Consider the following 12973-nt stretch of genomic DNA (forward strand, 5'->3'; position numbering starts at 1 on the left):
TTTTCCCCTGAAAGAGTTTGCTCAGGTTTGTAGGGTAGTTGTTTCTTGGTTGTAATCTTGTAATATATGTCCTAGAATATCATATTTCAGTCCCCCCCCCAATCATTTTTTTGATGAAGTTGCCAAGTCCTATGTAATCCTGATTGTGGCTCCTTGGAATTTGAATTATTTCTTTCTCATTACTTGCAATATTTCCTCCTTGCCCTGATAATTCTGGAATTTGACTACAATATTCCTTCATATTTTCATTTTATAACATCTTTTAGGAGGTGATCAGTGATTCAATGACTATTTCATGTTCTGGTTCTAGGATATCAGAGAAGTTTTCCTTGATAACTTACTATAAGACATTATCCAGGCTTTTTTTTTTAATAATGGCTTTCAGGTAGTCCAATAATTCTTAAATTATTTCTCTTGGATCTATTTTCCAGATCAATTGTTTTTCCCTGTGGTATTTTACACTTTCTTCTATTTTTTCATTTTTTTTTAATTTTGCTAGATTGTTTCTTAATGTCTTATAAAATCATTAGCTTCCACTTGCCCAATTCTAATTTTTATGGGATTATTTTCTTCAGTTAATTCTTGCATCTCTTTTTCCAGTTGGTCAATTCTATTTTTAAAGAATTTCTTTTCTTTTTCCATTTGCCCAATTCTATTTTTTAAGAGTTGATGGTTTCTTTTGGTCTACTTGGTCAATTGTGTTTTTGAAGGATTTATTTTCTTCAGTCTATTTTTATGCTTCCTTTTCCACCCTATTGGCTCACTTACATGTCTTTGATTAATTTTCCCAGTTTTTCCAGTTGATTTTTAATGTGCTTTCTTAGTTCTTTCAAGAGGACTTTTTGAGCTTATGACCAATTCATCTTCCCCTCTAGGGCTTCATATGTGGACCTTTTTCCAATGTCCTCTTCTGAAATGCTGTTTGGATCTTCCTCAAAGCTAAAGTATCTCTCTATGGTAAGGTCTGTTTTTATCCTTCTTATTGATATTTAGAGTAGTTCATGGTTTTTAAAGTTGAATTCTGTCTCTGTTCCATGGAAATATACTGTCCCAAGCTTCTTGGGCTATGGGGTCAGAGAACTGCTCATTGAACTTTCATGAGGTAGGGCCTTAGGTATTATTGGTTTCCCCACTATGCTAGAGTGGCCTAGCCTAGTTGTGCCTGCTAACCTGTTAAACCAGGACATAGTGGTGCAGTTGTTGATGTGTGCTGTGACTGAGAGCCTCTGCTGGCTTCCCTGTTCTGCTCCATCTGCACTGGGCCATGCTACCCTTTGCTGAGGAAGAGCTCAGGAAAATTTTTGACTTCTCTCTGTCATCTTGGCTCCATCCCCACTATATACATATATATATATATATATATATATATATATATATATATATATATATATATATATATATATATATATATATATACACATACATATACATGTATATATATACATACATACATATACATGTATATATATACATACATACATATACATGTATATATATACATACATACATATACATGTATATATATATATATACAAGAATGTGATTACCCTACAAAAATATAAAATACATAAAATAAGAAATAGGCAAGAAATAGGTAGCTTAAACAACTCAGTCTTATAAGTTGAAATTGAACAAGTCATAAATGCTTTTCTCTTCTTCTCTTGGATTAGGATGTTAGAAGGTGTAGCAGTGTTGATTCCCTTAAGTGCTTATCTTTGTTACATGGGAAGGATCACTGATTGGGAGGATTGGGAAAGGACACATCCTACAATATCTAATGTAAAATTAAAATAGATCAATTAAACAAGAAAAAGAAGAAAAAAGGAAGAAAAACAAGTACCTTAAAACTCGAGTTCCAATTGTAGCTCAGCTACTTATTACCTACATAACTTTGGAAGTCATTTAATCTCTCTGGATCTCAATTTCCATAAATATCAAATGATACTTTTCAGATCTAAAGTTCTAGTCATATATGGATGCCAACAGCTATCAGTTTCATGTACTAAATTAATCATTTCTAACAAGCCCCACATTCCTATATCCTCTATCATTTCCAAATTTCTTCCATTAATTTATAATTAATGGTTATATCATAATTAATCAAACTGGTTCCTAGGGCTGGTCAGATTCACGTATGCCAGGAACTTTATAAAGGGTAGAGGGATTTTCCTGTTAGAACAGTACTACAGTGAATTTTTGAAAAAAAGTTATTTGAGCCTCTTTTCCAATGTCTGTCTTGGTGACAGTTCCTTCACTCCCAAAATTAATTACAGGATATTTTAACGAGATCTGCATTCCAGGGCTCCATACATACCTACAGTTACCACTTTTCATCCATCTCAACCCTTAAGATTGTTCCAATTCACTAATATCAACCCCCTGATGAATCAGAAGTCTAGTTCAAGCTCTGCTTAGGGAAAATTGTAAAAATTGGTATTTAAAATTGTAACATCCATTTGGACTGGTGTTATTATGGAAGCCTGATATGGGACTTTAAAAAGGGAACTCAAACTCAGGTTGAGCTCAGAAGATCTTCTGTCTGTTTCTTTGTATATTTGTTGTTTCTGTAAGTTTCACAATACAGTTCATTTTTCCCATATTATGGCTCCTGTTTTAGTGGTATTATAAAACTCTGTTGTTTTGAGTTGATAAGCAGTAACCAAAGAATGTTTAATTCATATTCCTTTAGTTTAAAGCATTTATATTTTGTGTACAAAATATGCATTCATTTAAATATTGGTACTATAAATATGAGATTTTTCTCCAACAATGAATGAGATAATATAATACTGGATAAACTGAATGCTGTAAATATTGACATGACTTGTAAAAACTATATCTAACAATTATATAGATTTTACTATATACTAGGTATTGTCTTAAGCTCTTTATAATTATCTCATTTGATCCTCACAACACCTTGAAAAGTGAGTGCTATTTCCATTTTATAGATGCGGTAACTGAAGCTTTGTACAGATTAAATAACTTGCCCAAATTCAAACACTTAGTAATTATTTGAGACCATATTTGAACTCAGGTCCAGACCCAGCACTATATTGATTGCCTCACTTTGCTGCCTACCTAAAAATGAAACTCTAAAAAAAGTTGCAGTTAAATGGAAGCATGGAACACAATTGTTCCATGAATAGAAAAATTAAGTAATTGATGACAGAGGTTTCATCATACATTCAAAGAAGAAATGTTTTAAATATTTTTATGGGATGATTAGACTCCTCCTTGCAGTACTCATGATGAGAATGAGCAAAAATAAATTAAGTTAATTTTAGCTTATACCAAGAGCTATTGAAGACAATGAAGAAACCATGAAACTCTGTTAATAACTTCATATATACATTCTTCCCAAACAACGCAACCTTTAGATACAATCTTCCATCCTCATTCATAAATTTTATAAAAGTGCTTGTATTTAAATTGGAATGTCGGATCAGGTGCTGGGGTTTATTTCAGGCTAATGTAATCACTATAATACTGTTAGCTTCAGTAAGTTATTTATTAAACGAGGAATGTCAATATATAAATAAATATGGCTGACAATCTCTGAAACCTAGGAATAAATATGTTGTCCTTGTTTGTTCCTGGAATTATTGCCTTCTTCAATAAACTTTTAAGATCATGCTAAAGCATTATTTCGTGCATTGAAGTTATTTCTAAACTTCATGGTAACTAGTATATTCCACACTTGATACTTCTTAATATTCTGTAAATTCCTAATAAAAATAAAAACAGTGAAGGAAATAAAAATACATTAAAATGTATTTTAGTATTAAGAAATTAAAGAGGCTAAAATAAAGACATAGATTATTAAGAAATTTCACACTCATATGTCATGAATAGTTTATTTGATTAGAGAGGATTTTTATAGGACACATAAAAACATATAAAAATAATATTGACAATAGAAAAGAAATAATTCATCAATATTATGAAAGTCATTCCTAATCAAATGGAAACATATTGATTAATGTAGAGCAAAGATCAAAATTAACTTGAATAAATAAATAATAATATACTAGAATAAATTTAAATGTTTTTAAAATTATGCAAAGATATCATAAACAATTAAAATTGTTCTGACCCAACCTATTCAATAAAAATGTGAATTTTAATAATTAGGAAATTGATAAGGATACAGACATTGATGTGACTATCACCATTTCTTACAGTAAATCTATTATAAATCAGTTGCCACAATAAGGAGACAAGAACTCATACTTTCCTTCAGTTAACAAGCATTATGTTAACAATCCAGAAAACCGCCTATTAGGAATAACAGCAAAAGTTCAAAGTTTCTGTTTCTAAAGATCTTGTTAATTTAATTTTTTAGTGTATCCCCACCTTGTTGATTTCAGAATTTTTGTATAATTTGAAGAATTCTATGTTTGCTAAGATTCAAAACTTAGCTAGTATCAGTCAGTTCACAGTGCTTAATCCTTAAGGGGTCTGTACCCAAATGAGTCAATGTTATTACTTATGAACCCTCTGACTTAATCTTAAATAATGTTTGATACCATAGAACAAATAGTCTTAGCATAGGTCCCTTCAACATGGTAAGTCCCAGTTAATGTTTTTTTTTTTAGATTTTTGCAAGGCAAATGGGGTTAAGTGGCTTGCCCAAGGTCACACACCTAGGTAATTATTAAGTGTCTGAGGCTGGATTTCAATTCAGGTACTCCTGACTCCAGGGCCCGTGCTCTATACACTGTGCCACCTAGCCACCCCCAGTTAATGCTTTTAACCTCTCAGTGGGTGGATGCTCTAATAATATTGAGGTAATATAAACCCAAAAGGCTGACAATCTCTGAAACCTAGGAATAAATATGTTGTACTTGTTTGTTCCTGGAATTATTACCTTCTTCAATAAACTTTTAAGATAATGTTAAAGCATTACATTGTGCATTGAAGTTATTTCTAAACTTCATGTTTACTAGTACATTCCATACTGAACTACCTTATATTCATTTGTATTGATTCTGTATAAATATGAACTTTAGTCCACCTTTATAATGTAAGCTCCTTGAGGGCAAAGACTATTTCATTGAATTTATCATTGAGTATAGTGTGTGGCAGCTAGTAGATGCTTAATAAATATTTATTTATAGATTTACATTCCTCATTTAATAAATGACTTACTGAAGCTAACAGTATTATAGTGATTACATTAGCCTGAAATAAACCCCAGCACCTGATCCGACATTGCAATTTAAATACAGGCTCTTTTATAAAAGTTATGAATGAGGATGGAAGATTGTATCTAAAAGCATTTGACGTGATTGCTGGTAGGCTCTTATATATTTTCAAGTAGTCACTTAAACAGTCAGTGAGGTTACCAACAAAGTCACAACAAAGAGCTCAAAGTAAAATCATGAAAAGCAGTATAAGAAAAAATGAACTTGCATGAAAGTTTGTCATGAGCCCCAGATAGTAAAGCAAATCATTCCAAAATCAAATGTAGATAAAATCATAAGGAACAAACAATAAAAAAGATAATATTCTACTTTGTTTTCTGCTTTTGGATTATCAAAACAATTTCCAATTTTAATTTGTTAGAGTAAAACAGTGTTTAGAGTTCTCTAAATCAGGACACTGTCAAGCATATGAATCAATCAGCAATGATTAATTTACATCTACCATGTCTTAGGAACTATATTAGATAACAGTAACAGAATACAGAAAAATAATCTTTACTCTCAAGTAAATTTCTATCCCATAAAGTAAGATCAACTTGGTGTTTGAAAAAACTACTTAATATATTCAAAGGCAGAAATAAGTTTGTTTATCTATCTTCTCATTTTCATTATCAGAGAAGACATTAAAAAGGATATGGATGCTTAGCAAGGGTGTTCTCCCTTGACATGGACAATAACACTTTTTTATTACTTATAAGATCTGCTGGCTAATTATTACATATAACCAAAAGTTCTAGACCCCACCAAACAGTATTACAAAATATTATTGCTCTGATCTTATTTCTAAAAATGTGATTGAGGGCAAAAATATTATAATAATATATATAAAGTCATATAGTAGAACTAGTTTCACAGCAGGTTTTTTTTAAACAAGTTGCAAGATATAAATACTTTTTTTCAAATTGTATGTATTTGATATTTAATAAGAATCAAGTTACCATTTTAAAAATAACTCAGAACCAAAAAATTTATTTTCCATTATTTTTTCATGAAATATACCACAAATAATCATCTAGATCTTTTGAAAATATTGTACACTTATAAAAATATACAAATATAATTTGAATAATTTGAGATTTCTCCTAGACATCAATCCAGTCTTGAAAATTTTACATGAGAATCTCCTATTGTGTCCAGGAAGTATGAAAGGACAAGAGAACCAAAGTTCATTTTAAACTGCTGTACACTTTTAATTACTCTGTAATAATATTGGTATGCCTGTGTATTTCTCCTATGTTTTGAAGCATAACTTTACCATCTTCTTCTCATTATCCCCCCAAATCCCATAAAACTGAAATATACTTAGTTAGTGAGAACTTCAGAGTCAAATGACTTCAAAATTTTTTCTTTATGTAATATGTAATAGTTAAATTCTCTGCATTTACTCAGTTTCTTTCTTTTGAGTTCTACCAAGAGAATCAAATACATCTGAGAAGTCAACAAAACTTTGTTTCCTATCATGTTTGCAGAAAGTCAAAGAGTTGCTCTTACCTAATCTGTGTATTAAAAGACCTTGGATTCTTTACAATTTCCTAATTAGTTAAATGTTAAAGCATCCACAAATAATATATCCAAATCAATAAATAAGCAAGATTGACTATCCCTGAAACTCATATGACTCTCCCATGTTAAGGTCCTTTTAAATCTCCATTATTGTGTTCATGCACTGAGGTGAGAAGTTGTCATTCCATATTCCATGAAATAATTTTTAATGTCTTTGAATTTCTAAGTAAACTAATTTTGCCAATTCCATTATTTGCCTCTCCATTGAAAATCTGTGAGTAATCCTTCCATTTAGCTGCAACTTTCTTATGTCTTCTAGTGTCACTTTTAGATAGGATCTCAACAAGAACATAGTTCAATTATCCATTTAGTACATGAGCTCATTTATTTATATAAAACTTTCTTAAATAATTCAACATCATGTTAATCAAGAGATAAAATAAATATCAAAATAGTATCTGTCTTTCAGAAATTACAATAGTTGGAGAAATTATAAAAAATGCAAATTAAACATTTAAATTCTAGTACAAAGGAAAATGGGGCAGTTATGTGATACAGTGGATAGAGTTCAAGGTCTAGGGTCAGGAAAACTCATCTTCATGAATTCAAATTCAGCCTTAGAAACTTACTACCTACATAAACCTGGGCAAGTCATTTAACCCCTCAATTTCCTCAAATGTATAATGAGCTGGAGAAGGAAACAGCAAGCTACTCTAGTATCTTTGCCAAGAAAACCTCAAATGGGGTCATCAAGAGTTGAACATGATTTTTTAAATTACCAACAACTGTAAAGCAATATATGAATAAGTAAAATCATAAATAAATAATAAATGAAATCCTAAATTAACAACATAATAAAATAACAACATAGATGACACAACCAAGGAAGGCTGCTGTTGGACTAGAGTTAGATATTGAAGAAAGAATAAAACTTGTGTAGGCAAAGGAAAATAAGAAAGAGGTTCTAGGCTAGAGACATAGCATAAACAAATACTTGGGAGTTGAGTCAACATATCTAGCTAAGATAGATATGCATTAGGAAATAAAAGGACCTTAACATAGGAGAAGTCACACGAGTTTCAAGGACAGTCAATCTTGTCTATTTATTGCTTTGCAAAGTTGGATTAGTAATAAGAAGTTATATGTTGTAGAACAATTTTTAACAACTCAAATATCAAGGAAAAATATTAATGCCTATAAATTATAAATCTCTCAAAAGATCGTGGGAAGTTCCTGGCAAATTTAGGACTTTTATTGTCTACTTCCTGACAATATTAATCAGCAAATCATTAAAAATAAATTTTTAAAATAAGTTCTTAACTCCCAATTACCTCTATGGCATCCTAGGTATATAAAGAGGACATATTGAAATATTTGTGTTTATTAAGTATGTTTAAGTCCACAATAAAAAGAAAATTTACTTTAAAAAACTTACTTCATCTTTACTCTGAAGTTCAGATTTTTTGTGGTGGAAATTAATACACATGAGATAAATTTGCTCATGGTAAAAACTAGAATATAAATAAAATTTTATATAGTAAAGAATATAAGGAATCTAAGAATTAAAAGAAGTTAACTCATGCCAGGGGAATCAAAAAAGGTTTCATGAAGGTGACAGTTTATGAGTTTCTCTTTGAAGAATGGCAAAGTTGTTTTTAAGGTTTCAATCTGATTATCCTGAATGCACTGAAGATCTATATTCATAAGTCCGCAGAATAATTTATTTTGGCTTAAATACATGTTTAGACACCATTTACATGGTTTTAGTGAGGGGACTTTCCTCATTATTGAAAATAGTTAATTTATAGGATTCATCTTACTAAGCTCTAAGATGCTGGTAAATTGCAGAATCTAGGGAATAGAATCAAAAAAACCAATCTCCCCACCCCTACCCCAGTCTATGTTTAATAGTCAGCCTCTTTAATGACTGTCTCTTTTAGTTCTGTTTCAAGAGTATATGTCATAACTTTTGCAAAGCACATTTGCTTAAGAGGGAGGATATTTATTGTAGCCTCTCACATTCTTTTGCTGCTCTGCCCCTGGGGCTCCCCTTCAGAAACAGCAGCCCAGACTAGCAACGGACACAAAGAAAGAGAACCTGGAAAAGGGAAAAAATGAATAGCCTTAACTAAAGACCACTGCCATAGAAATATAAAAGCAGAACAGTTAAAATTCAACATTCTCAATGGGCAAGAAATTGAGAGAACAAGAAAAATGAATAATAGAGGGAAAACTGTAAAACTGTTATAGTCTCACCTACACAAAGAGACCTGAGCAATATTAACTTCATGTGAACTATCTTCCCAAAACACCTTTTGTCTGCAGATGTCAATATATGCCATAGGATGAGAGTAGAACGTTTCTAAGTAGAATAAGTTCATAAGATCTATAAGTAAAAGGGAACTTGAAAATCATCTATTCCTAACTCCTTTTTTATGTATGAGAAAATTGAAACCCAAGGAAATATAAATTATAAATAAAAGAATCACAATTTAAACTCAGACCTTTAAAAAAACAGATACACTCTTCTTTCCACTATGCTATGCTATCTAAGTGCTCAGAAATTTCAAAGGCAGAGTCAAATGATACTTGGTCATCCTGCTAAAGGTTCCCTGATAAAGGTACCACCACTTCCAGTTACTTCCTTTGGCAACCTGAGGATCCATATCTACTCTTCTCTCTCCATTATTCTGATCAATTGCCAATTCTTGTCATTTTTTTCCTCTCCATTAGATATATCACATCCATTCCTTGCTTTTCATTCCCGCCATAATTCTACTACCAGTCTGTTAGATATCCATCTAAATGCTCTCTCTGACTTTTTTTTCTCCTTTTCAAATCAACCTTCATACAACTGTTCCATTGATAATGCTAAAAAGAAGGTCTGACATATGACTTCTTTCTTTAAGTTATTCAGTGGTTCCTTAATGCCTCTAGGATAGAATATGAGCTCCTCTGTTTAGTATTTAAGGTCCTTTACAATGTGACTCTAACCTATCTTTCTGGACTTATTTCTTATTATTTTTAGATATTATATAATCCAGTCATACTAATGTACGTTTTTTCCTCCTGTGCACAACATTCCATTCCAGTTTTTGATATTAAATTGGTATTTAATCAATCTCACCTGAATCAAATTCATTTTAGGAAAAAAATTGGGGCGGCTAGGTGGTGTAGTGGATAAAGCACCGGCCCTGGAGCCAGGAGTACCTGGGTTCAAATATGGTCTCAGACACTTAATAATTACCTAGCTGCGTGGCCTTGGGCAAGCCACTTAACCCCGTTTGCCTTACAAAAAAAAGGAAAAAAATTATTTTAGGAAGATATTCTATAATACATCAAAGTTGTTTCCTTAACCAGAACTTTTACATTTCATCTTTGATGAACCAAAATTATAGAAAAACTATAAAGATCCTAGCATATCTAATTTGTTTTTGACTATTTCCCAGCATATCTAAATTGGTTTTGACTATACTAAACATATATTTTGTTCATAAATATATACAGATCTGGGATGTCAAAAAAAATCACAATCTGAATTATAATTGGACTTAGGTTCTTAATAAGGTGAAAGGAGTTTAGTCATAAAAAATAGTAAGAACATTTTTGTCTAAAAAGATCAACCGTTTTGTGGGGAAAATATCAGCATATCTAGTCAAATCTGAAAAGCAATATTTAGAACATCTCAATGGTAAAAAAAAACAAACAAACAATATTTTGTTTAAATTTTTTAATAATATTTTATAGTTATATAAGCAATGCCTATATCCTAGAGCTTTGTTCTAGTCTTCTAAGGAATAGCTAATAATGGCCCTATATTGTAATTTTAACAGATTGGATAGAGTTGCCATTCAGCTTAGGTAACAAGAACAGCAACTTGCAGTATTCTTATCCTTTACCTAAACATTATAGTTTTCTTGGCTTCAGTGGACTTACCTTTCCTTAATTCTTACTCTCCCCATCCTCATACTTGTTAGTTATTTACCCCATCTTGGCATCCCAGTGAAAAGTTGCTAAATATAATAGTTATGACCCAAAAGTCTAAAGAATTTACCAAAAGAGAGGACATTAAAAAGAAATATCCAATATAAAATGTGAATTGAATATGGAACAATTTATTTAATTTTGCACTGAAGCCAACTTAATAGTACTTTCAGTGATAAGTCCTACATATCCAAAAGCTGGCCCCCAAGGTTCCCTTGTGAAGACTAGAATAATTACTGTGAATATTCCAGAGAAGGAGAGTTATAGAGTTCTTGCCCTCAATAATCTCATGGTCCAATAAGGAAATATGACTTATACCTAAATAAGTATGATATAAGAGTGCTATGAGTCAAGCAAAGTACTATGAGAAATCTGAGAAGGAAGAGACTTAGGAGATTAAAAAAAAGTTTTCAGCAATGGCATCTATTTTAGAGCTTGAAGGAAGGGAAAGATTCCAACTTACAAAAAGTATTTTAAGTATAAAGGATAGTGTGAGCAAAAGCATAGGCATAGAATAAGGTAGGATGATTGGAGGGAATAGAGAGTCATACGGTTTTGCAAAGAAACAGACTATATAAAGAGAAGTGAGAAAAGTCAGGACAGATAAAATAGTACTAGGTAATAGAAATCCTTGAATGCGGAGTTTAAACTATATTAGTAAAAACTGAGAAGTTTATAAATATTTTTGAACAGAAGAATCTTATGAATGTAAAAGTTAATTAGTAGGATTATCCTATTACATTGAATCATGGGGAGACTGGGGAAAGGAAATCCACTAATAGAAGAGAGAAGGTCCTAAACTTGGAAGGTTGCTTTAAGAATGGAGAAGGACTGAAAATTAGGAAGAATATTGCATAGGATAACCAAGAAGACTTGTCAAGTGTTTAAATAGGTAGGGTGAGGAGTACCAGAATTTCAAGGATCATTCTAAGATTTTGAGACTGAATGACTGGAAAAATGATCCTGTCATTGGCAGAGAAAAGAGAATTAGAGGTAAGGTAGGTTTAGAGACAAATCAACCAATTCATTAGACGAAAAGTATTTCTTCAATACCTGCAAAATTTCTGCTAGGCCTTGTTAATAGAAAAAGAAAAATGAAATACTTCTAACAAGAAACTTACAACTAGAATGATGAATTCAATATTATACTATCCCAAATATGTATTTCTCACTAGAGTATCAGGAAAAATCATTTCTCTGTGTATTAAAGCACATTTGTAAACTTATATATCCTTTTATCTTTAGAGCCTATTTTGGATGTTATTAAATTGATTTTAAGCCTGTAAATATTTCATGCATATCATAATTTTTAAATTAACTTGAATACATGTAAAGTAGGTATCATTCATTTTTTTCTTTTAGATGACATATTTGAAGTTAGAGCTCTATGAATACTCTATGACTTGAAACCAAAGTTCCAGATTTATACCAAGTTCAATTTTGAAGACCTCTCAAAATTTACTTTTACTCATGCCTTCATCCAAGATTTCCCCCACTAAGGACATTGAAATTTGATTGCTATCTCTGCCTCATGAGTTCCCAGTCAAGATTTTCTTGTGCAACTAAATAATAAATAAAGTTGAAAGAGTGCTAGATATGAAGTTGGAAAGATTCCTTTTCCTGAGTTCAAATTTTACCTCAAACTTTACTAGCTACTTGATCCTGGGAAGGTCATTCAATCTGACTTGCCTGTTTCCTCATCTATTAGATGAACTAGAAAAGGAAATGATAAAACACTCATATGTTTGTAAAGAAAATGTCAAATGTGGTCATGAAGAATTGAATGCTACTGAAAAAATAATGAACGACAAAAACCATCTCATCTCTTCAAAATCACATACAGAAGCTCACATATCATCAAAATGATTCTTCTTATCCTTCCTGTAGTCATCTATCTCCCTTGGATTCAATCCTAGATTACCTATACTTTTATCTTTGGGCTGAGGAACTCCTATTTCCTGTGCTAAGAGGTGGAAGCATTCAGGGTTTCTAGAGATTCCACATAACTCACAATTCTACAGAAGGATAAAGTCCATGTTTGCTCATCTAAAACATAGTGCTTTCATTTGTTATTCCTTGGCTACAGTTTTAACTTCAACATGGGCCAGTACTTTTTTCCTTGATCCATGAACCTTGATCAAGAAACATGATGTTTTTCAAGAAGCTCAATTTAACAATTCTCCAGTGCTCTGGCACTGTAACTCAATGCTGCCTCTGTCTGCTTCCATTTCTAATGCTAAATACTTCTCTCCTAAAATCATGTAGTTTCCTACTACATA

At 31.6% G+C, this 12973-nt stretch overlaps 1 long non-coding RNA gene across 1 annotated transcript in view; it reads left to right on the plus strand.

The window, feature by feature from the left end:
- Positions 1-12279, plus strand: part of LOC141493939 (uncharacterized) — a 145293-nt gene extending 133014 nt beyond the window's left edge. Inside the window, exons 4-5 of the long non-coding RNA XR_012470364.1 lie at positions 876-957; positions 12057-12279. This is a non-coding gene — a long non-coding RNA (uncharacterized LOC141493939). The remainder of the gene's footprint in view (positions 1-875; positions 958-12056) is intronic.
- The last annotated feature ends 694 nt before the right edge of the window (positions 12280-12973 follow it).

This window comes from Macrotis lagotis, chromosome 7, assembly GCF_037893015.1.
Source record: "Macrotis lagotis isolate mMagLag1 chromosome 7, bilby.v1.9.chrom.fasta, whole genome shotgun sequence".
Taxonomy (NCBI): domain Eukaryota; kingdom Metazoa; phylum Chordata; class Mammalia; order Peramelemorphia; family Peramelidae; genus Macrotis; species Macrotis lagotis.